Source organism: Podarcis tiliguerta, assembly GCF_965153285.1.
Source record: "Podarcis tiliguerta genome assembly, chromosome: 2".
In the NCBI taxonomy this organism is placed as follows: Eukaryota; Metazoa; Chordata; class Lepidosauria; order Squamata; family Lacertidae; genus Podarcis; species Podarcis tiliguerta.
The window spans coordinates 95,352,269-95,377,768 of NC_139535.1; positions in this window are offsets into that span (position 1 = coordinate 95,352,269).

Consider the following 25,500-nt stretch of genomic DNA (forward strand, 5'->3'; position numbering starts at 1 on the left):
CAGTGGTACCTCGGGGTAATAACTTAATTTGTTCTGGAGGTTCGTTCTTAACCTGAAACTGTGCTTAACCTGAGGTACCACTTTAGCTAATGGGGCTTCCCGCTGCCACCGTGCCACCACTGTGCGATTTCTGTTCTCATCCTGAAGCAAAGTTCTTAACCAGAGGTACTATTTCTGGGTTAGCGTGCACAGGACTCAAGTTTAGTCTCATTGCATTCCCTCCCAGCATATCAGTTAAGAGATGAATGGGCTCTCTTTCTGCTCATCCATAATAATCCTTTGGTCTGTCGATAATAATTACGTAGTTCCATAGAACTATTATACAGACTTAATTGTGGCTTGGATCCATAGAACAGGCTGGGCGATGTTGACATGATTTTTCCAGCTCTAGGTGTTTTCACAGAACATTGGCTTGTTCAGATTTCCTTGAGGCAAAGCATAATTTTGAGCCAGAAAAGAGGCAAAAAGCATAGGTCCCCTGGACCTTTGCACATGCTCAGATTTGGTTTAGGCCAAGTACATAGGATAGGAGCAAGATTAGACTTGCTGCTCCTGTCTTCAACCTCGATAGGTTGAGCAGCTCTGGGTGTGCAGAGCTGATGCAAGGCTTTCCCCCCCAGCCAGAACTCAGTTCTGACACCTCTCAGATGGGCACCATTGCCATTAAAAGAGAACAAGGGAGGTGTTCATGGTTCGTTCTGGCAGCCCTTTTGAGAAAAATAGCACTGAGCTGGTTGGCATGTGGATGTTGACGGCAGTGACAACATTGGGTGTGATCCCCCTTCTACACACATTCCAAAGGTGTGAAGATTATACAGCAATAACCAATCCATCATGGCAGGAAAAGGCTTTGGAAGGAAATGATGGACATGCTAATAAATAAGAAAGGTAAAGGGACCCCTGACCATTAGGTCCAGTTGTGGCCGACTCCGGGGTTGCAGCGCTCATCTCGCTTAATTGGCCGAGTGAGCCGGCGTACAGCTTCCGGGTCATGTGGCCGGCATGACTAAGCCGCTTCTGGCAAACCAGAGCAGCACACGGAAACGCCGTTTACCTTCCCGCTGGAGTGGTACCTATTTATCTACTTCCACTTTGACGTGCTTTCGAACTGCTAGGTTGGCAGGAGCAGGGACCAAACAACGGGAGCTCATCTCGTCGTGGAGATTTGAACCGCCGACCGTCTGATCAGCAAGTGCTAGGCTCTGTGGTTTAACACACAGCACCACCCGCGTCCCAAAATAAGAAAGGTGCGGGGCCAAAATATACTTTCTTTTGTCCTGAGTCCAGTCCCCAAATAAACGCTTACGGCTTTTATAGCCTTGGTATCAACCTATAAAGTGAGCCTGCCTTCTTGCCCATTGGACAGTCGGGAGCGGGTGGGGAAGGACCTGCTCTGCTTGCAATGGGGCTGCAGTTTGTTAGCACAACTCTCTCCTCTTACTCAGTTTTAAGGGTGTTAATCTGTGTCATAGGGATGAATGGATAGGCTACTTTCTCATTCTTCCACATCATTTCCACATTAGTTTGGAGATACACACACACACACACACACACACAGTCATACCTCGGGTTACAGACCGCTGAAACCCAGAAGTATTGGAACAGGTTACTTCCGGGTTTCGGCGGTTGCACATGCGCAGAAGCACTAAATCGCGCTTTGTGCATGTGCAGAAGTGCTGAATCGGAACCCCTGGATGCGCAGATGTGCCGCTGCGGGTTGCAAACGTGCATCCCACATGGATCACGTTCGCAACCTGAGTGTCCACTGTGTGTGTATCCTTGTGAAAATTCATCAGCAGTTTAATGTGAATTTCCCTTCATATACACATTTTTGTATGCAATTTTTACCAGTATACCTTTCCCCCCCAAATATAATGTATTTTTGTATGTTATTTTACTTAATACAGTGATACCTTGGTTCTCAAACTTAACCCGTTCTGGAAGTCCATTCCAAAACCAAAGCATTCTAAAACCAAGGCACCCTTTCCCATAGAAAGTAATGCAAAATGGATTAATCCGTTCCACACTTTTAAAAACAATCCCTAAAACAGCAATTTAACATGAATTTTACTATCTAACGAAACCACTGATCCATAAAATGAAAGCAATAATCAATGTACTGTACTATAAAATAAATATATAAATAAATATAATAATAATAATAATAATAATAATAATAATAATAATAATAAATTTTATTTATATCCCGCCCTCCCCAGCCGAAGCTGGCCTCAGGGCGGCTAACAACAATAAAACAGTACAAAAGTACAGCACAAACAACACTCTAAAATCATTCATTATAAAATTAATTAAAGTATTAATTAAGACAGTATTGTTGTTGTTGTTGTTTAGTCGTTTAGTCGTGTCCGACTCTTCGTGACCGCATGGACCAGAGCATGCCAGGCACTCCTGTCTTCCACTGCCTCCCGCAGTTTGGTCAGACTCATGTTTGTAGCGGTATTGTAGATGATATAAATAAAAATTATTTTTTTCTTACTTTCACTGATGATAGCCCTTGTTTGGGGGTGGGGGATTTTATCCATTTCTGCAGTCAACCAACCAACCAACTAACAAATCAGTAGCTGAGCTGGGTTCCACACAGTCACAAAAACAAATGAACCGAAAAAGCCTCAAAAACACAAAATAAATAGCAAAAACAAGCACCAAACTTATTCCATTCCGGAAGTCCAAAAACCAAGGTGCGACTTCTGAATGGTGCAGGCGGCCCGGAAACTGTAGCTGACAGCTGCATCGGATGTTCGGCTTCTGAAAAACGTTCAAAAACTGAAACACTTACTTCAGGGTTTTCAGTGTTTAGGAACCAAGGCATTTGAGTACCAAGGCATTTGAGAACCAAGGCACCACTGTTTATTAATTTATATGTACACTTTGCATGTTGCAAAATTCAAAGAAGTGCGAATTTTTGAAAGACGTCTGTGTTTCAGTTTGCATCATGTTTCTGGAAGTGCGAATTAGGTGAGTTCACCTTGAAATTCAAACTTTAAAAGCAAACGTAACTGATTTTCTCCCTTACCCCTACTGAGCCACTGTCTCAAAGCCAGCAATCTTCTTCAATTGCTCACCTTTCCTATCCATTCTGTGCCAAGTGCCACACACTTTTTGCAGAAACTTAATGATAAAATATAGTAACACGCCCGGACCTGCCATGCCAGGGAGCAGTAAGCTGCTGAAGAGTAGACATTTTGTTTGCAACCAAAACTCAGCAGACATTATGGCTGAATGTACCTGCATTCACCGGCCTAATCTCAAAGGGAGATTTCTGTCCCCAAAACCAATAACAGAAAAAAGCCTCCCCATTTTATCAAGTGCCCCAGATGTCTTACAACTCTACCTTGTGGCAGCAAATTTTCAAACTTTCCTCTGAAACAATGAGGGCCAGAAACTTGCTTTTTTTGACTCAATGAATAAATAAAGGTGAATTCGTTTCCAAATTCTTCTTGGCACGATGATACATAGGCGCCGAAGGCACAAACAGCTGAAATCATTCTGTTATATGCCAGCTGTAAACCTGAAGTTTAAAACTGTATTGTATAGGAGTCAGAGAAACAAGTGCTTATTGCTGAGATAAGAATGGGCGGCTTTGATGCATCATGCAAGAAATCCCCAGGACTGCATTTTTATTTGGAGGGGAGGCAGAGAATTCTCAGTGCTTCATCAAAGTACAATCTCCATAATTCTTTGAGGCAAACCCTATGAATTAAACTGGCATACAACTAATGTAAACTTTAGCGTATTGGCCTGAATATAAGGCACACCCGAATATAAGCTGCACCTTTAAAATTCAAGGGGGGGGGGAGAAAAAAAAGACAATACCTGAATATAAGCCGCTTTCTTAAAATTCTGCAGGCACTCACACCCGTTCCGTTTCACTGTATGTCTGTTTCAGCAGCGATATCATAAAAGCCAATTTTTGTAAGGTCGCGAATTTAAGTTGCACTTTGACTTTTCACAGTCTGAATTTGGAAAAATAGTGAGGCTTATATTCAGGCTAATACGATATTTTAGTAATGCCCTTGCTTGCTATACATGTAAAATATTTACACTGAATGTGATGGAAAGAAAGAGAAGGGAAGGGACTTTGGCTTCCTTATATAGGTTGGGTTGCTCCCAATGCAAGTTAAAAGGTGGTAGGTTTTGCAAAGACCTAGAAAGGCTCTCCTGGTCTGTGCAGATGACATTGAGTTAGGATGTAGTGGTCCATCGACGACTGCAATGGTAAATACCGTATAAGCAAAATGGAGAATCTCGGCAGCATATTCTTTTTGCGCCAAGGCAAAACAAGAGGATCAAAGTGCAGGAGGTTGCCGCAGAAAAGGCAGCCTGTTCATTTTTCATTACAAAATTGGAGCTTGGAATGTCCCACAGCCCCTTGAGTTCCACAGATTAATTTTGCTATATAAAAAGCACTACTCTTTCTTTTTCAGCGCTTGTTCGTTTTATCAGAATCTTCTTAACATGTGCATTATAAGACAGAGCAAATGGCAGGACTCTGCTCAACCTCTCTCTGTAATTAGTTATGAGGCTTCTGCTGTAATTTGCATTGGAAAATACGTCAAAAAGTAGGGTTTCTCTCTCTGTGATGGATAAAATGGCACCGTGATCAAAGCCCAAACAAATTTGGGCAGATCCCAATATAGGGAGGCAGTGAGTTGAAAGAAGCAGCCCGGGGATGATCTTGATAGCAGCAAAGCCCAAGTCCTTTTAAATATCAGAGAGGATGTCTTGCTGTGAATCTGTGAATACGATTGCTGCAGCCCTGGAAGCTATTAATTAATACGTGGTAAAGTTTATTGTGATGGAATACGTGGGTCCATTGGCTGCAGCTAGCCAGCTGCTTGTCCGTATGAAGCCAGTGTTTCAAATAACCTTCTATAGCATGTATCAAGCGTGGTATGAAAAGCTCAGCCAGGGGGTTGTAGCAAAATCTGTTCAAAAGGCCTGGATCACTGGGCAATCGGGCGTTCACCCACCGTTTGCTCTGATTGCACAGGGGCAAAGAAGTCCGGCGAGTTGCTTCCAGCCTGCTGGGTTTGCCCGTTGCTGTCGCACAGCTCCGAAGAGGCTCCATGTCTCTCTCGCGACTCGGGGATTTGGCAGGGATGCAGGTTGGCTTGTCTTGCCTTTTTGTACAAGTGGACCAGTGGAGTGGAAAACTACCAAGTGAGCCGCCGATCGGATCACAGCACAGCCGTCCTCATGCATGGATAAACTAACATGTCAATACACACGGCATGGGGCTGCCTCTCCTGGCCTTCCTCGCTGGCAGGAAAGCAGATTGCTGCTAATGAAGTCATGGGAGCTAACAGACAGGAGGTAATAGAGCGGCTGCTCTCAGCACTGGTTAGGCCCTGTCTTCACAACAATGGTAGAGCGTCCTTGCTTTGAGAAGGAAGTGGGTAAGCGGCGGGAAAGAATCAAAGGAATGTGGACAAGCTGAACAGGAATTTTAGAAGCAATGTGCCCTGCAACCTAGGAAGGATGGAGAGAGCTAGACATCCTGTCCGGGACTGGGCAGAGGAGGAATGGTGGAGACCGCCGTGGCGATCACACATGGACCCCGGAATTTCACCATCTATTGATCCCTGTGCCACCACTTTATTTCTCGCTGCCACCACCCAGGCCCTACCTGGTACAATACTGAGTTCAGTCAGGGTTAAATTGGAACATAAACTTCTGTTTATTTATTGCAGTTTAACAAGCATGTGGTTTCATAAATGGTATCGGTCAATCACATTCATGGGGTGCCTATCCAGACCTATAACTTCCGCTACCTGCTCTCACTCACTAAACCACCTGTCAGATATTTACTTGTCTTCCCAGCTCCTAATTAACTCAACCCACCCACAGACTCTATCCCAATTCACTCCCACTCCAAGCAACCACCCAACTCCCAATGAACTATCTCCTCCGCCCCTCCCAGAGCTGGTTTTATAGTCCCTCTGACTCCACCCCCCGGGTTTTGATTGGGTAACCTGTTTAACTATTTCACCTCCAGCACTCTCATATGTCACAACTGCTTCCCCAGACTGACCCTTCCAGAGAAGAAGACAGTTCAAAATTACAACAGGGGTTTGAGGGAGATCACAGCTCAGAGGCAGATGAGGAGGAAAGCTGGGAAATAATTGGAGAGGAGGAGGAAGAAGAAGCACCAGATAGGGGACAGCTGACAGACACAGTGTCTTTAGAAAGCATTTGAGATCCCCCCCTCCCAGAACCCAGCAGGCATTGAAAGTTGGAGAGCAGAGAGCTCAGAGGAAGAGGTCACATCTTAGCACCCGTAGTGATGACGCATAATGGGAGAGAGGGAGGGGTGGAGACACACGGAGCAACACCATTACCCCAAGGGGCTGCATTTCTAAGCCTCTCTCTGTGAATATTGAATAAAAAGCATTGGTAAGAACTTGTCTTATCCAGTCCTGGTAACCTACCATGGGGTTGGATCCTCTGATGCCTGACAGAGGAAGGGCAGTCAGGAAAAAAGTGCATAGCTGTGATAATAGGGACAGAGATAATTTATTTATTTATTTCTAGCAAGAAGACAAGCTAATGCAGGGAAGATTCAGCGTTCCATCACTGAGGAACTTAAGCCAGTTTAGATAGAACGCTGCATCTTCTTTAATGGCCTGGGTTAGATCAGGAATAGACCAACATGGTACTCTTTAGATGTTGTGGATTATAAACTCCTATCAGCCTCAGCCAGCCTGGCCAGTGGCCTGGAATGATGGGAAGGTGTACAGTGGTACCTCGGGTTAAGTGCCGTATTTTTCGCTCTATAAGACGCACCAGACCACAGGACGCACCTAGTTTTTGGAGGAGGAAAACAAGAAAAAAATATTCTGAATCTCAGAAGCCAGAACAGCAAAAGGGATCACTGCACAGTGAAAGCAGCCTCTTGCTGTTCTGGCTTCTGTAATAGCTGCGCAGCCTGCATTCACTCCATAAGACTCACACACATTTCCCCTTACTTTTTGGGAGGGAAAAAGTGAGTCTTATAGAGCAAAAAATACGGTACTTAATTCGTTTCGGAGGTCCGTTCTTAACCTGAAACTGTTCTTAACCTGAAACACCACTTTAGCTAATGGGGCCTCCCGCTGCCGCCGCGCTGCCGGAGCACGATTTCTGTTCTCATCCTGAAGCAAAATTCTTAACCTGGGGTACTATTTCTGGGTTAGCGGGGTCTGTAACCTGAAGGGTATGTAACCTGAAGTGTATGTAACCCGAGGTACCACTGTACTGCAGCAACCTCTAGAAGATGCCATGTTGGCTACCTCTGGGTTAGAGGAATTCTGGGTAAGACTTCTGCCCCATAAGTGCAGCTTCATTGGAACTTTTCGGAATTCAAGATCCCCACCCCAAGGAGCAGGTGCGCCAACTCTGGGATATTCCTTAGCAGGAGGCTCAACCCTCGCCCAATTGTGGGGACAGAGGTGGCGAAACTGCTGAGCTGAGTACAGCACAACACCCAAAGCAGGCTGCTCCTGTGTGTGTGAGAGGAGGAGCCACGGCCATTGAAGCTGTGCAGTGCTGGTGCAAGGCCTCCTGCCAATGATGCACCTTTCCTCAATGATGTGCGTGCATCACACTTTGTGCGCATGGCGTCGCAAGCGCACCGCGCAACTGGGCCTTCTCAGTCTTCGGCCCAAGGCAGTGCCTCTGCTAAGGAGCAAACAAAATGTGACACAAGGGGAAGCAGCAGAAGAAAGGAATGCAAGGCAGGGTTAAGCGGGGGAAGAATATATGCTCGTTTCAATTACACATGCTTAAAGTTAAACGTAAAGGGACCCCTGACCATTAGGTTCAGTCATGACTGACTCTGGGGTTGTGGCGCTCATCTCGCTTTATTGGCCGAGGGAGCCGGCGTACAGCTTCCAGGTCATGTGGCCAGCATGACTAAGCCGCTTCTGGCGAACCAGAGCAGCGCACGGAAACGGATGCTTAGGCTTGTTCAACAACATAGGAGCAGCCCTGCTGGCTCAGCAAATGCCCATCTAGTCCAGCATCCTTTTCTCACAGTGAACGACCAAATGCCTATGGGAAGCTTGCAAGCAGGCCCTGGGCGCAACAGCACTCATTCCCACCAGCGGCGAAGCAAGCCGATTGGGTGCCTGGGATGGCGCATGTACCCTGCGCCCAGGGGTGGGGCAAGCCGCCTGTGGGGCAGGACGAGCTGGGGCAGGACACTCCGTGGGGCCTCTGAGGAGTCTGCCTGCCTCCTCCCACTCAGCCACCCTACAGCTGAGGGGGAGGCGCCGGGCGGACCATTTGGGGCAGTGCGGAGCCTGCGGGCGCCCAAGCCACTTTGTCACTCCCAGGAGAAACGCGTGGCTCAGGCGCGCTGCAGACCCCGCAGTGAGTGCCGCCCAACATTTGTCACCCCTCTCAGTGGTGACACCCGGGGCGACCCACCCCCACCGCACCCCCTTCCTCCGCCTCTGATTCCCACAGCAGCTGGTCTTCAGAGGCATACCACCTCAAGCTAACGAGAAATCTACAATGGTCTTTTGTTCCACCTGTTCTGTAAGCACACTTGCTTTTGAGTGAGAGGCTCGCCTTAGGCTGGTGACACACAATAGTTTTTAAGAGAACTGGAAATGGTTAGCGAGAGCTCTGCTAGCCAGAGCGTGCTATGTATACACATTTCATGTATCCCAGGCCTGGCAAGTTTGTGAACAAGGACAGAAATCTGCTTACCAGAGACAGACGTTGTATGCATGTGTCCAGCAATAAGCTCTCTTTCCAATCACCTTCAACTTTTTTTTTTGGGGGGGGGAACCCTTTTATCTGTCTTTTGCCATCTTATCTGTGGAATCTGTCGCTAGCTGCTGGCAAGTCCTTGCCTTAAGTTCTCCATCTATAAGATGAGAATAATAGCGATGGACCGTGATGGTGATGGATTGCAGTGAACCTGATCTCTGAGACCTCAGTACAGGTCCCTTAAGCGTGTCCACGCTGAAGACCTACCTGTCTGCCATGGCCACCAGTGGCTAACTGGGAACTGAGGGCCTCTCCAGATTGGTGTTTCATGGTGGGTGCATTCTGCAGTACGTTCCTACCAGAATAATAGAGCCTTAGTAGTGGATTTATTATGCTTTTTTATTTGCTCTGGGATGTTTTCGCTATGCTGCCACATTTCTGCTGTCTGGAGGGGTTGGAGTGCAACAAGAGGGGGCCGAAAATAAACCGGAACATTTGTGGTCTAAAAAGTTACAGGATTTCAGAAGGCTCTTCGGATGAAGGGCAATATACAAATGTAATAAATAACAAAATAGTAATTACAGGACAGGTTACAGGAGAGTTAGAAGGCAAATGCTGAAGACGTATGTCTTTAGCCTGGCTTTAGACACCTGGGATGTTTGTAATCTATTTTAACTGTTTTTAATTCTGAATTTTAAACTGCTGCAAGCTGCCCTGGTACCTGCTGGTGAAGGGCAGGGAATAAATAACAGAAGCGGCAGCAGCTACACCAACAATTTAATAGCAACAACAACAATAATATCCACTGTTTGGAAATGAAGCAGCGCACGGCTTGCTGAATAATTTCTGCAGGTGCAAAGAGTATTGAAAGCATATTGTGTTTGACCACCCTGATAGCATCATGAGCACAAATAATCATGCATGCATGATGATAAGCATGCCTGGAGGCATGCTATATAGAAATGGTGCTGCGGTCTGTTTTTTGTATGATTAAGTGATGCTAGGCTCTTTGTTGTGTTTTGCGTTAGCTTTTAGTAACATTATGAAATAGATGTTTGAAATAGTTTTAAATTATTCCATACTGGCGATCATTTCAGAGTGTATTTTGCAAGCTGTTTTGTGAAGGACGTCTTTTCAAAAGCGGGCCATAAATCTGTGAAATAGAAATAAATAAATCCCGCCCCACATGGATACATCCCTAGTAAACACGTTGTACAGACAAGCCCTTAGGAAGCTAAGATCTGCCCCTGCATCACAGCAATTTACCTTTCGCTAACATGACCGCAAGAAGCTTACTGCATTTTCCCAGGCAGAGTTGCGCACCATGCCTGGCTCTCTGTTATCTGCAACTGATGCGTCGCTTTAAACAAGCCAACTGCTCCAGCCATGTTTCTTAGCCTCTCAATGGAATGGATATACAATCGCCGTGAAATATACACAAGGACCGAGCCGTAAATAGCCCAGGGAACAGAACGAGCGAGGCTGGCAGGAATAAGGTTGGACACAAGTTTCCGTAAGCACAATTAAGGGGCTGTACAAATGATCGGACCCTGTGATTAACGCAGCTTCCCAATCCACATGAATATTAAACGCCAACAGGCCCAGGCTCCCCACACAATGAATTCTGTATGAATCTTAAGATAAATCATTTGGATAAGTTAGCAGCAGCTGTACTCCCTTGCTGCCAGCTGCCTCAAAAAATCATTTCAAGTCAGGCGAGAGAAGAGAGAGAGAGAGGGAGGGAGGGAGATATGGAGGAAGAGAACGAGAGAAAGAGAGAGAGAGAGAGAGAGAGAGAGAGAGAGAGAGAGGCCATATGAAACCCGGTAATTAGGATTCCATGCTCGGAGGACTAGGGATCAAGGCTGATAAATGCAAGGTGCCTGGAGCTGTTTGGGAAATCAAAAATAAAGGGAGGCGTTAGGAAAATCAGTGGCACATACTTCTGTGCTTGATTGCCTAATGCTTATTGTATTTTATTTGAAAGAGAATGATGCAGTTCAAGCCTGGCGTCAGCACCTGGTATGGTGGGACAAACACTACGCCCTGGAGGGCTCACCGCTCCTGACGCTGGCATCCTTTTATTTTTTTAAATCTGACTTTCCCCACTTACAGCCCAGCACTCCTAAGAGAACTGCAGGGCAAGGTGGCTGCAGCTGCCGCTACCAGCCTAGGGCCCAGAGGAATTCTGGGAAAATAAAGATGGCTGCTGCTCCAGCGGCTTCTGTCAGCCTGTTTCTCTCTCAGCACCAGCTACCTTCTTCTTCCCATACCCAGAGCTTCCTGCTTCAACATCCTGCTGCACGACCCCCTCTCCACAGGAAGCTCATGGGTGTGTGGGGGGGAAACCAGGGCAGCGTTGGGAGGGCCCCAGAAGGCTCCATGCCCAGGGTCCCCTCAGAACTGGTGCTTGCCCTCCAACATGTCTCAGATGAAAATAGGGATGTCCTATTCCATAATAATCATAATTTTATTATTTATACCCTAACCGTCTGACTGGGTTGCTCCAGTCACTCTGGGTGGCTTCCAACACATATAAAAACAAAATAAAACATTAAACTTTTTTCTTTTTTAAAAACTTCCCTATACAGTGGTACCTCAGGTTACCTATGCTTCAGGTTACATACGCTTCACATTACAGACTCCGCTAACCCATAAATAGTACCTCGGGTTAAGAACTTTGCTTCAGGATGAGAACAGAAATTGCGCGGCGGCAGCACAGCAGCAGCGGGAGGCCCCATTAGCCAAAGTGGTGCTTTAGGTTAAGAACAGTTTCAGGTTAAGAATGGACCTCCGGAATGAATTAAGTACTTAACCCGAGGTACCACTGTACAGGGTTGCCTTCAGATGTCTTCTAAAGGTTGTATAGTTACTTATCTCCTTGGCTTGTGGGGGGGGGGGTGGTTTGCATAACTCCATACATCCCAACATTTCTCCGATGGAAATAGGGACGTCCTACGGGAAAGCAGGATCAAATCAGAAACCGGGATGACTTCTGAAAATCTGGGACTGTCCCTGGAAAATAGGGACCCTTGGAGGGTCTGCTAGCGTTGGCTCTGGTGTTCTGGCCTTCTACTGCTAGCGGCTATAATCAGGCTAGGCCAACAGAGACTAGGTTTAAATGAACACAATGGTTAAAGGAAGTTGCTCATATTGTACCCCACTGTACAAACAGACAATTTTCCTCCAGCAACTGACCTAGGCAAAAGCTTTAGTCTGCATATTACGAGAATGGGACAGAGCTAGGGAAGCATAATGCTTTGCTAAAAATAATAATCAAACTATTATGCTCCACTAGCTCAGTCTCTTATTTGCTTAATGTGCAAAAAAGTAACCCTGTTATTTCCCTAGGTCAGAAGCTAGCGGACATTGGTCTGTTTGCCAAGGGGTGCCCAGCGTGAGCAGTTTCTGGTGCTCAGAACATTATGGCTGGATCTACATTGACCTGTTTAATGACATTTCCATGTATTAGAATGATATTAGATATGTTTTTCTAAAACATCACAGGGCATACTTGTTTATTAAAATGTTTTTTAATGTGCTTGTTTGTTTTTTTGGTCAAATGTAAGTAATACATGTAAGTAATATGCAGGTGGCGCTGTGGGTTAAACCACAGAGCTTAGGACTTACTGATCAGAAGGTCGGCGGTTCGAATTCCCACGATGGGGTGAGCTCCCGTTGCTCAGTTCCTGCTCCTGCCAACCTAGCAGTTCGAAAGCACGTCAAAGTGCAAGTAGATAAATAGGTACCACTCCGGCGGGAAGGTAAACAGCGTTTCCGTGCGCTGCTCTGGTTTGCCAGAAGCGGCTTAGTCATGCTGGCCACATGACCCGGAAGCTGGATGCCACCTCCCTCGGCCAATAAAGCGAGATGAGCGCCGCAACCCCAGAGTCGGCCATGACTGGACCTAATGGTCAGGGGTCCCTTTACCTTTACCTAAGTAATACCCAAAAGCTGTTTCTTTCCCTGCTAGTTGCTGATTGTTCCGCTCTGCCTTCTGGTGCTTTAATTCTCCCTCCCCCCCCATGTCCTTTTTTACCTGCCCATTGGAGGAGGGGTGGAGTTTGAATGCAGTAAAAAAAGGTGAAATGCTACATAGGGACACATGAGCAGTGTTTCACCGACATAGCAGCAGAAAACGATTAAAAATGAAGCGATAAAAAAGACAAGGTAATAACACATCTTAAAAAGCAGAGACATCACCTTACCAACAAAGGTCCATATAGTTAAAGCTATGGTTTTCCCAGTAGTGATGTATGGAAGTGAGAGCTGGACCATAAAGGAGGCTGATGCTTTTGAATTATGGTGCTGGAGGAGACTCTTGAGAGTCCCATGGACTGCAAGAAGATCAAACCTAACCATTCTTAAGGAAATCGGTCCTGAGTGCTCACTGGAAGGACAGGTCCTGAAGCTGAGGCTCCAATACTTTGGCCACCTCATGAGAAGAGAAGACTCCCTGGAAAAGACCCTGATGTTGGGAGAGATGGAGGGCACAAGGAGAAGGGGTCGACAGAGGACGAGATGGTTGGACAGTGTTCTCGAAGCTACCAGCATGAGTTTGACCAAACTGCAGGAGGCAGTGGAAGACAGGAGTGCCTGGCGTGCTCTGGTCCATGGGGTCACGAAGAGTCGGACACGACTAAATGACTAAACAACAACAACAACACATTATTGTGAACATAAAAAGTAGGGTGTCCTGTGTCCATCTACATTATCAAAACCATCCCTTAACCATAAGTTAAAAACCATAAGTGTAGATCCACCCTCTCTTGTTGTAATCCTGAAAACATCCCTGCGTGGTGTGCCCATATTATGACCCTCCCCAATTGCAGATGGGGAGCTGAAGCTAAGAGAATGGCTTGCCTAAGGCCAAGACGTGTGCTCCTGGCTAAAGGAAGGTTTCAGCCAAGTTCTTCCAGTTTTGTAACTCCATCTCCCAGCCGACGAATGAGCTGTGCACAGAAAAGTTCCCTTTTCAAATATCTCTTTAAGCATAAGCTCATTAGGTGTCTTTAGGCAAGGCGCTATCTCTCAGCTCAGCCCTCTACCTCTCCTGGCACCTGCAATACAGGGATAATAAAACAGACCGCATTTGCGTCGTTGTGGAAAATATTAAGAGACAGGCTGAGCATAGGTGGCGATAGAGCATAAGCGCACTGGCAGACACCCAAAGCCCGCTGAACCCACATCAGATCTTCTGGAAGACAGGCTGCACTCTAAGACATCTTCTGATCCTGAATTCAGCTTTCTGTGCTTGTGTCTTTTCCAGTCCTTCAAAAATGGCAGCCTGCCCTTTGGTTTCCTACTCACCTTACAGGCACCTTGATTATATCAACTCTCTCTCTCTCTCTCTCTCTCTCTGTGTGTGTGTGTGTGTGTGTGTGTGTGAGAGAGAGAGAGAGAGAGAGAGAGAGAGAGGTATACACACTTCTCTGATGGTTCTTCCTATCCATAACACTCTGAAATGGGCCTCTATTAAGAAGGAGATCGTCCTACTTTTTAGTCACCATGGCAGCATATTGTCAGTAGCTCACCTTAAAAAAAAAAAGGAGGATGCACCCAGTACTCAGAAGTGGACTACCAGGTTTGCCCATTAAGCCTTTTGTGTCCAACCTACGCCCGCTGCAAGCTTGCAGCAAACCCATGAAGCTAATATGCATGAAACATTTAGAGGAAACAGTTTCTTGTCAGCAGGCTCACCAGGAGCAGGTAGTACAGCACACCTCCCCATTTTCCCCAAGGGGTGTGTGTGTCTGTGTCTGTGTTGCTCAGAGGTGCCAACTTGTGCCCAAGATTGAGGGAGCCTGGCACAGTGAGAGAGACATCATGTGTGTGGCACATGGTGTGTGTGTGTGTGTGACGTTGTGTTCCTGGCATGTCTGACATTGTACCTGACATCGTACCTTTGGGAGGAGACTGAGTGCGCAACCCAGCATGGCGTGGCTTCAGTGGCGGGCGGTTTCTCCTCTCTCATGCTCAGGAGGGACCAGACCCTGCTTGGCTCTGTGCTCAGCCTCCTCCGCCCCTCAACATTGAGTGGGCCTGGCCCCCTCCCAGCAGACACTGAGGAGACTGAAGACACATTGGCCCCATAGAGTTGGCACCCCTTGTGGCGTTTGCCCTCCTATGTGTGTGACTTCATACTGGGTTCATTGGGAAAAGGTTAACTAATTGTAAAATGACTAACCGATGGGACCCAGGGGGCAGAGTTAACTGTGTATAAGGTTTAAACACAGAGGTTTTTTTGTAGTGAGTTAGAGTTGTTGAGAAGACATTCTGGAGTTAGAAGAAACAGAGAAGATAAGTCTGTGGGTTGGGCTAGTCTGGTGTGAGAGAATTTGTTAAGAGGAGTCAGTCAAACAGTTCAGATAATCAGTAGGAAGGTATAGGCCGGTAAAAAAACTAAAGTTAAGATACTGACAGGAATATTATCTGAGAAACCATAAACTTGTTAATGTTTGTAAAATAAACTTGTTTTTTGGTTCACTTTTAACAACTGACTGGACTCAGTGTTTTACCAGAGAGTAATGGGTTGGTGGCAGCGGGGAAGTGAGCACAGTGGTGGCACAGGGATCAATGGACCGTTAATCGTCCGGGGACCCTGTGTGATCGCCACACTGTTGTTGTTGTTGTTGTTGCTGCTGCTGCTGGAAGTGGCAACACCAGCAGCAACCCTATTGGCAGCATTTTGTCCACTCTATTCTTCACCATTTTGCATAGCCCACAATGCCCTGGACTTTAATTTGTTCTGGGGCAGTGTTTGTGTGTTGAGGGTCAGGGCATGGCAGACCACTGAAAATATTTAGGGAAAATATTTTGCAAGTTGGCCTTCTTTTTCTTTCAGGAAAAGGCTGCCTCATTGCAGGGCAGATTCGAGGGTAAACCATACGTGGAACGAGTCTGCCCCTGCGGCTTGATGGAGGTAGGAACTATCTCTCACGTCTTGTTATGCTGCCGTTTCTATGGGGATATATGCTCAATATTTATCACCCCTGTTATACAAAAATCTCCAAACGGGTCCGAACTTCAGTGTCTGAAACTCCTGGTAGAGGACAAGGATCTACAGATCACGCTAAGGGTGGCCAAATTCTGTGCGACTGCCATAAAACTTAGGGAACAAGCTGTACTACCAAAATGATTAAGGTTTTAAATGACAATTTTAGGTTATATTTTCATGATTAAGATTTAACATATATTTTTAACTGCTGCTATATCTGTATTGTCCCTGTTATACCAATTGCAATTCAATGTATCCCTATCGTGTTTTATGATTTTCCTGCTTTTGTAAGTGAGCCGCAACTGGTCTGTGACCGTAATAATAAATTCATTCATATCAGGAAAAGGAAAATCTGAGAAATGCCCCCAGAAAAAAAAATGCCTTTGGTCAAACCTCAGCTCAGTGCAATTAAAAACATTTTTTAAAAAATAAAAAATCTTGACGATGGCATGAGCAAATTTAATCAGGAAGCTGCTTCCATGGGCCGAGGTAGCATCGCCTGTCCAAGAACTCTATATTAATAATATAACTCTATATTAATAGTTCTTCCCAGATCACATAGTGAGTATTCCCCTACAGATTTCTGCTAGCACACATTTTAGGGGCCGGTAAGGGCGGATCTGTAACCAGAACACACAGTGAGAAAATGTAATAGAGAGATCTAAGTGGGGAGATGTGATCCTTAAGAAATCGTTTTGAATAAAGCAAAGCTGCAGTGGAGAGATGAAACTGAGGTTGTGGGACTGGATGAAGCAAGTTCTGGGATTTAGATATGGATATGCCAAATCAATGCAGGCTGACCTATCTGTTTACTGCTGCCTCTAAGACTGTCCACAGAGGTCTGACAATGCTTCACAGCATCCTTCTGATACTCGATGCTGCACATGACAGGAAAACAAATCCAGGATGAGGATGTACATACATGATCTGTTCCACTGTGCCTCACATGGAAAGGTCAGGCCTCTGGGTTCCCCATGGACATGTCTGTGGTGCTCTTTGAATAAAATTAATAAACCTTCATAATCTCATCACTAGGATTGCTATGTCTGAGCCTCTTTAGAAGTCCTCTCCAGATGCTGTTTCTTGATTAAAAATAGGCTGCATGGTGCTTCCCCAAGACTTGTGGCATTGCCCCCCCCCACCCCGCATGCTGGGAAAAAAGTGCAGAGATTACTTTTTTGAGAGTTATGTGATCTTGGCAGCAGCAAAGACAAACCTGTCCAAGTGCTACAGAAGAGTTTAAATGAAGGGGGAAGGATGCAGTTGGGCGATGCCCCAAATCAGGGCTGGCCTGCCTATTATTATTATTATTATTATTATTATTATTATTATTATTATTATTATTATTATTATTTGAATTTATATACTGCCCTATACCCGGGGGTCTCAGGGCAGTTCACAGAATAAAATCAAGATATAACACTACAAAATACAGTGGTACCTCTTGTTAAGTACTTAATTCGTTCTGGAGGTCCGTTCTTAACCTGAAACTGTTCTTAACCTGAAGCACCACTTTAGCTAATGGGGTCTCCTGCTGCTGCCACGCTGCTGGATCATGATTTCTGTTCTCATCCTGAAGCAAAGTTTTTAACCCGAGGTACTGTTTCTGGGTTAGCAGAGTCTGTAACCTGAAGCGTCTGTAACCTGAAGCATCTGTAACCCGAGGTACCACTGTACATAGTAAAATAAAAAAAAATTAAAAATCCAGTACAGTGGTGCCCCGCAAGACGAAATTAATTCGTTCCGCGAGTCTCTTCGTCTAGCGGTTTTTTCGTCTTGCGAAGCAACCCTATTAGCGGCTTAGCGGATTAGCGCTATTAGCGGTTTAGCGGCTATTAGCGGCTATTAAAGGCTTAAGCGGATTAGCTGCTAAAAGGCTATTAGTGGTTTAGCGGCTTAGAAAAAGGGGGTGGGGAGCGAAAAAAAATCTCAAAACTCGCAAGACATTTTCGTCTTGCGAAGCAAGCCCATAGGGAAATTTGTCCTGCGAAGCGCATTGAAAAATGGAAAACCCTTTCGTCTAGCGGGTTTTCCGTCTTGCGAGGCATTCGTCTTGCGGGGCACCACTGTAGCCCCCACCACATTTTAAAATGGCATAGGATGCCAGTCAAATGAACCAAAGGCCTGGTTAAAAAGGAACGTTTTTGCCTGGCGCCTAAAGGTGTATAATGAAGGCGCCAGGTGAACTTCCCTGGGAAGAGCATTCCACAGATGGGGAGTCACTGCAGAAAAGGCCCGTTCTCATGTTGCCACCCTCTGGACCTCACGTGGGTGAGGCACATGAAGAAGGGCCTCAGAGGGTGATCTCAGGGTCTGGGTAGGTTCATATGGGTAGAGGCAGTCCTTGAGGTATTGGGGTCCTGAGCCGTTTAAGGCTTTATAGGTCAAAACCAGCACTTTGAATTGGGCCCGGAAACTAATTGGTAGTCAATGCAGTCGGGCCATGAGGCACACAGACACAGCTGTCTTGGGTGGTGGAATCTCATGGGGTGGCTTACCTATGGAGATCCGACCTGCCCCTGTTGCTTCTGCCAGAAAAGCAAGGCTAAGCGATGGTGGCAGCTTCCAGTGAGACCTCACAATTTCTCTTAAGACAGTGTGGCGCTTGCGCAAGATCTTGCTGGAAGCCACTGTGTGACTCCAGGAAGTGAGGTTTCAACAGGAGGGGAGATGGCACCTTTCTGTTTTGCCTCAGGTGACAAAACAGGGCAGGGTACCCCATCCTGAGTTAGCAAGGCCAATCCATTGGTAGAAATACTCTATCCTGTGGCAATCCTGTTCCAGATGTTCTTTCCATTACGGAATCCTGCATCCAACCTTCATGGCTATGTAGGCACTATTCCTGCTGGGTGAATGGAAATCCTGCATCTGGTTGCTGCATAGATGCTCAATGATGTCAGCTTTGATGCTGCTGGTCACCTGTAATGGGGAAAGGAGGAGGACTGAATCCAGCTCTTCCCTTTCCTCCTCCTAAAAATGGTCAGTGCTGCCATCACCAGCTATCTGTTTAATGAGTATGGAAGAATGTCCAAGCTACTACCAACAGTGGAAGATTGGCAGATGAAGATGATGGACCTTTCGGAGCTAGCTGACCTGACTAGAAGAATCCACGACCAGAAAGAAGAGGAGTTTCAAGAGGACTGGAGGAAATTCAAGGACTATTTGAATAAATATTGTAATATAAAAAATTAGAAATTACTTGAAAGAAACAAATAGGCCTAGGATTAAATTAAGTTATAATTAAATAAATGGGATTCAGAATTTTAAGAAAAGTGAATAAAATGGACTATAATTGGAAATTGTTTTAGTTTAACAATGATATTGGAAAGCTGTTACTTTTAATTACAAGGAAACTCAGAAGGGAGGGATTTGAGGAAGTCAACCAAGATGTTTAAAAGGTTGGTTTTATGAAGAATTAAGTTTGTTATTATTGTCCATTTGTTTATTGTTCCCCCCTTTCCCCCCTCCCTCTTTCTTCTTTTTTTTTCTTTTTCCTTTTCTGTTTTTGTGTATCATTTTGCTTTGTGGTTTGTGTTATCACGGTGGAAAATCTAATAAAAAATTATTATTAAAAAAAAAAAATGTCCAAGCTGGCAGAAGAAACAGTAGTAAAGTGAGTTCAATGGATTTTTATTATTATTATTATTCCACCGCTGGATTTGGGCTGTATTTCTAAGGCAAAGGTTAAAATTCTTTGTGCTTTTGCAAATTCCGGAACGCAATTGTTTTTTGTGCAGTCTTGGTCTTGTTGCTGCAGTGATGGTGGGGATGCACTTAAATGTATGCTAAGCGCTGCTCAAAGAATACAAGTTCCTGCTGCAACAGTTTACAATATAAGATAGTACAGTGGTACCTCAGGTTACAGATGCTTCAGGTTACAGATGCTTCAGGTTACAGACTCCGCCAACCCAGAAATAGTACCTCGGGTTAAGAACTTTGCTTCAGGATGAGAATAGAATTTGCGCAGTGGCGGCGTGGTGGCATGGCGGCAGGGGGAGGCCCCATTAGCTAAAGTGGTGCTTCAGATTAAGAACAGTTTCAGGTTAAGAATGGACCTCCAGAATAATTAAGTTCTTAACCCGAGGTACCACTGTATTAGAGAGAGAAATAATTCTCATAGATATAGAATTCTGTCTGACACACATTGCTACTATGCAACTTATGTTAGGATATTTCTGTTCCACCTTAAAAGGGAGCAGGATGTTTGTGTCACAGCCTGCGCATTTCCTGTCTCACAGGATGTTTCTGTTGTGTCTTTGCTTTCGTTTTCTCTCTGTCTGCCGGAAACTCTCAAGCAGGCAGTCACGTTTTTCTTTGTTCTGATCAACGCTGAATAAACTTCTATATAATGCTCTCCTGGGTGCATCTTTTGCTGTGCGAATTCTACTGATAAGAGCGTGCATCAGTTCTAGAATGTGGGAAGCTATTTCTAGAGCTCGTGTTGCTAATTGCTGATACTGCGTGTCTACGGGAGATCAATGGACGTCCGGAGACGACGTGGAGGTCAAGATGGACTTTGTCTCCCTGGCAGTATCCCAACAACTTACTCCCGAAATATCATAATGCTTAACATTCCCAGATTCAGCAGCCAACACCCACATTGTAAGATTCAGTTCCCGTAGGAGCTGAGCAATCCTGAGCACTGGAATTGCAGAGTTGGAAGGGACCCTGAGGATCATATCGTGCATCTCCCTGCATTGCAGGAATATGCTATTGTCCCATACAGAGATTGAACCTGCGACCTTGGCATTAACAGCGCCACACTCCATCCAACTGAGCTAGCCTAACTCCATGGTGAACAAACATAATAGTCTACCAATGTAATAGATTTAAAAATCCGTCTTCCCAGTTTCCTGCCTAGAGCTGTCAAGTCACGAGTGCAGGATTCCTTCCTTACTACTGAACAGGGAGATGAGGCCATTGCAGCCTCTCTTCCCTGCCATCAATCATGTTGTTTGCCACATTTACACCAGTCAGTGAAAGCACCATGATATCACTTTAAACAGGCGTGGTTTCCCCCAACAATTTTGAAAAGCGAAGCTCATTAAGGGTGCTGAGAGTTGTTAGGAGACCCACCTATCCCCAGTGTGGTGTAGTGGTTAAGAGCGGTAGACTCGTAATCTGGTGAACCGGGTTCACTTCCCCGCTCCTCCACATGCAGCTGCTGGGTGACCTTGAGCTAGTCACACTTCTCTGAAGTCTCTCAGCCCCATTCACCTCACAGAGTGTTTGTTGTGGGGGAGGAAGGGAAAGGAGGTTGTTAGCCGCTTTGAGACTCCTTCGGGTAGTGATAAAACAGGATATCAAATCCAAACTCTTCTTCTTCACAGAACTACAGAGTCGTTTGTTCTGGGAATTGTAGCTTGAGGGGGAATAGGGGCCTTTATGGGGGGACGGGGGACGACAGTGATAAGCCAAAAGGCAACACATTCTTGTCTCACTGGTTTTTCAGGAGTAACTACCTGTAGATTGTTTTTCTCTCAGATTTTACTTCCTTACTGCTTCTTCCAGAGCTGGATCAAGAGATTTTGCTGCCTGAAGCAGAGGATGAAATGGCGTCCCTCCCATTTCACATACAGAAAAGGACTGGGCAATGTTTCTATTTTACTTAATATTTGTGGGGTTTTGTGTCAGCGTTGCTTGTGCAGGTTCTCCCCCCCCCTCCACCTCTCTCCCCCCTTTTCTTCCTAATGTCTCAACAAATGAAACTGATTTGTAAAAAAATGTTACATGGGAAAAAACAAACGCGAGGGAGACATTGCACATACCTTTGTAAATCAAGAAAATCTTTAATAAAAATACATATATTTTTTTTAAAAAAAGAAAAAATAGACTGGGCAGGCAGTTGCATCAACACTGGGGTGTGGTAGCCTTCTTTACCACACCTGAGGACAGCAGGCAGTCTTCAGGGTTTAGGGCAGTTGGCTATCTCCTTCTTCCTCATGGCAGGGCTGATGTTGGCTTCCTCTTCAGTCAGTTAGCACCGGACTTGCCTTTTGTTAACCTCATAATGACTCCATGATGGTTTGCCAGTTCCCTCAGAAAACTGCCTTTAATACTCCACAGTAGGTAGGACCACCTCACGACTAGATTTAAACAGACACAAGCTGTTTAATTTAACTACCTGCCCATTTTATTTCCTTTCCCCCCTTTCTAATAAATGCCAGCCCACAAGCTGTCAATGAGCAATTTTAAATCCACCTAAATTAACACAAGCGGATAATCGATTGCCATGTCCACTCTGCCAGCAACCATCTTGTGTGTAGGCATTTATGCTTTTTAGGTGGTAGCAGCCACACATGTCTTATATGTGTTGGGTTAGAAGTCCACATGTGAAGGAAATAAATCCATCTTCTCGAAGCACCACTGCATTGTGTGCTCACTCAGTCCCCTCTGCTGCGTCAACATGGTCCTAAGACAAACATACAAGGCACCCAAAGTGTTTGCTGCATGACATTCCGGCTTTTCTTTCATCCTTCATGAATATAAATGCTCCCCTCCCCCTCTGGCAGCCCTTTCGGCCCAGTGTTTAACTCTCTCACTTGAATCTCCAAGCCTGACCCTGCTTTGTATGGTTGGCATCAATGCTTCAGGGAAGGAATCCATTTCACTCGTTCAGATGTCAAGGGAATTGAAAGCTCTGCAAATATTTCCTCGATCTAAATTACACACCGACCCCAGCAGGGCTGAACTCGCAATATAATCCAGGTTATGAATTGTAAATCAGAAGCTGTGCAAAAAAATAAAAAATAAAATAAAAATTCAATAAGCCCCACTACCCAGGCCTGTCACTGAACACACTTGCTGTGGCATTGTTGTTCAGTGCACACAGCATGCTGGACCAGCTCTTAAAAGGCCACAGAAAACTCATTTCTCCTCCCTTGTAAAAGCCAAAGGCTTCCCTTACCGAGGTCACATGTGATAGCCTTGGTTTATGGCCACAGAGTGATGTTCAAGGAAGCACACTGTCATTTGGGGAAAAGCCGCGCGGAGCCCCGGTCGAGGCGGGGAGCACTTAATGGCACGATGGACCCACAACTGATGTCATGACACGACATTTCGACCAACAGATCAAAAATGGAATTGGAGTTCTCTCTACAGTTTCAAGAGGAGCAGCAAATGTCAAAAACCCAAGGCCAAAAGGGATATCTTTGGAGCAGAATGCAATTAATAGTTTTTTCCCCTTCATTTTTTAAAAGCAAGTGTTGCGAGCATGCTGCATGTTCCAGAACCAGAAATCATTGCTCTGGGACGCTGATCTAGGAGTCTCTCCAACATTATGTTGCTCACGTGGATGGACAAACCAGGAAAAAAAAGTATAACCTGGGTCCAATTAAAGCGTTAAATGTAAAGGTAAAGGGACCCTTGACCATTAGGTCCAGTCGTGGCCGACTTTGGGGTTGCGGCACTCATCTTGCTTTATTGGTCGAGGGAGCCGGCGTACAGCTTCCGGGTCATGTGGCCAGCTTGACTAAGCCGCTTCTGGCGAACCAGAGCAGCGCACGGAAACGCCGTTTACCTTCCCGCCGGAGTGGTACCTATTTACCTACTTGCACTTGGACGTGCTTTCGAACTGCTAGGTTGGCAGGAACAGGGACCGAGCAACGGGAGCTCACCCCATCGTAGGGATTCGTGCGACCTTCTGATAGGCAAGTCCTGGGCTCTGTGGTTTAACCCACAGTGCCACCCGCATCCCTAATCAAAACACTAGCCTATTGCATATCTTCTTTCTGGCCCCAGGAGTCAGATACCAACAGGCTGTGGCCAATCAGTGATATGAGCCTTATTCCACAGTCAAAGGTTAGCAGGATTATTATTATTATTATTATTTTAGCAACACTAAAAGAAAGATAAACTGCTATGGTAAACGTCTGTGCCCCTAGATGTCAGGGACTGGACTGAGGAGGAATAGTGGAGACCCCCCCACACACTTCCCAGAGAAGAGGTAGACAGTATAGATCCACAATAGTGGTTTGAAGAAGGTCACAGCTCAGAGGCTGCAGAGGGGAGAAGCTGGGAAATATTGAGCAGGAAGAAGCAGCAGCACCGGGGAAGAGACAGCTGACAGACTCAGTGTCCTTGGAAAGCATTTCTGACCCCCCTTCTCCCAGAACCCGGCGGGCACTGAAAGTAGGAGAACCGAAAGCTCAGAGGCAGAAAGCACAGATCAGCCAACATAGGGATGATGTATAAGAAGAGAGATGGAGGGGGTGGGGCTTTATTCGGAACAACGCCATTGCCCAAGAGACTGCATTTCTACGCCTCTCTTTGGGACTATTGAATAAAAGACATTGGTAAGAGCTTCTTGTCTCTCTGTTACTGGCAGCCTGCTATGAGGGGGAGGGATCGGTTCCCTGAAGCCTGACACTACCTGAACCTGTGGACTGGTTAAGAACATATAAATGCAAGAAACCTCCTTGCCCTGAGTAAGACAATTGGGTCCATTGGCAGCAGCTCTCCAGGGTTTCAGTCAGCAGTCCTTCTCAGCCCTACCTGGTGATGCTAGATTTTGAACCTAAGGCTTTCTGCGTGCAAGGCAGGTGCTATACCAGTGAGGCTTGTCCGCCATCCCCCATCATAGCTGTCAACGTTTTCCCTTTTTTAAGGGAAATTCCCTTATTCCGAATAGGATTCCTCGCAAAAAAAAGGAAAAAGTTGACAGCTATGCCCCCCATGAAATGGGCATCAATCATATCAAGGAGGGAGAATTGCTGCACATCTGGTGGGTAAGACCTGAAGCGTGGAGATATTTTGCCGGCACTAATTTAGCACAACGTGACCGAACAATAGCAAGCCTTCAGCTCACGTTCTCCCCTTCTCCTCTCCTCTAGGGCAGCCAAGAGGAGAGGCCGGGCAGGATTTTTTCCCATCTGGAAAATTGGCTCTGCCATTTGGGTTTTTGCCTACCTCATAGCAATCGTCACAACTTTGTAAGGCGGATAGGCATTGGGTAAGCCTGGTCTTGTTTGGAGGGGAGGTTGTAGCCTCTGCCTGTCCCTCCATGGGTAAAGGGATCCTGTTAAAAGGATCTGGGAGGAGGGGCTCCTGTCCGATGCCCAGACGGGGGCTAGGGCCATACCACTCCTCCAACGGGGACCGCTTGGGGAATGCCCTGATAGGTCATAGGGCATCCTCCCCCCACCCACTGCTGGCTTCACTCCCAGCAGATGGGCAGGAGAGATATACACAGTCAAAATTCCTATGGCCAAACCTTCACATCTGTAACCAATAAAGTTGTGGCCTGATTTGACCCCCAAACCAATATGCTGTGTGTTGTCTAGTTGTTTGCACCTTAGGGAATAGGGTGTTCATGGGGCCTCACCATGCAAACCATAGTTTTAAGTAACCACAGTTGCCCCTAATTCCGGTGTCACAGGAAACTATGACCAGAAGCAACCATACCCAGCCTCTTATTCATAGGAGGGAAGTGTGCATTCTTCCCAAGGCTCACTGCTGCTCATGCATATAATGCAAAAATATAGTTTTGCTTTATTTTTGAAATTGGCAAGTGCTGTAGTAAATCCCTATTGTCCTGTTGCTCAAACGGCCCTCATTCTAAACATGCAACAGCTTAGTTGAATCCTGCCCTAAATCTCCCAGGAATCAAGTGTGCCACACCAAACTTTCTAATTCATTAGAGTGTTTCTTCTTCTTCTTTTTAAGCATACCCAGCCTCTGAATATGTAGCAAATAATAAGTTGAAGTATCTTTTTTTAAAGTGTTGGTGCTTGGATAGGGTGGGTTAACAAACCCACTGCAAATTCCAACCCAATCTTGATTTGATAACA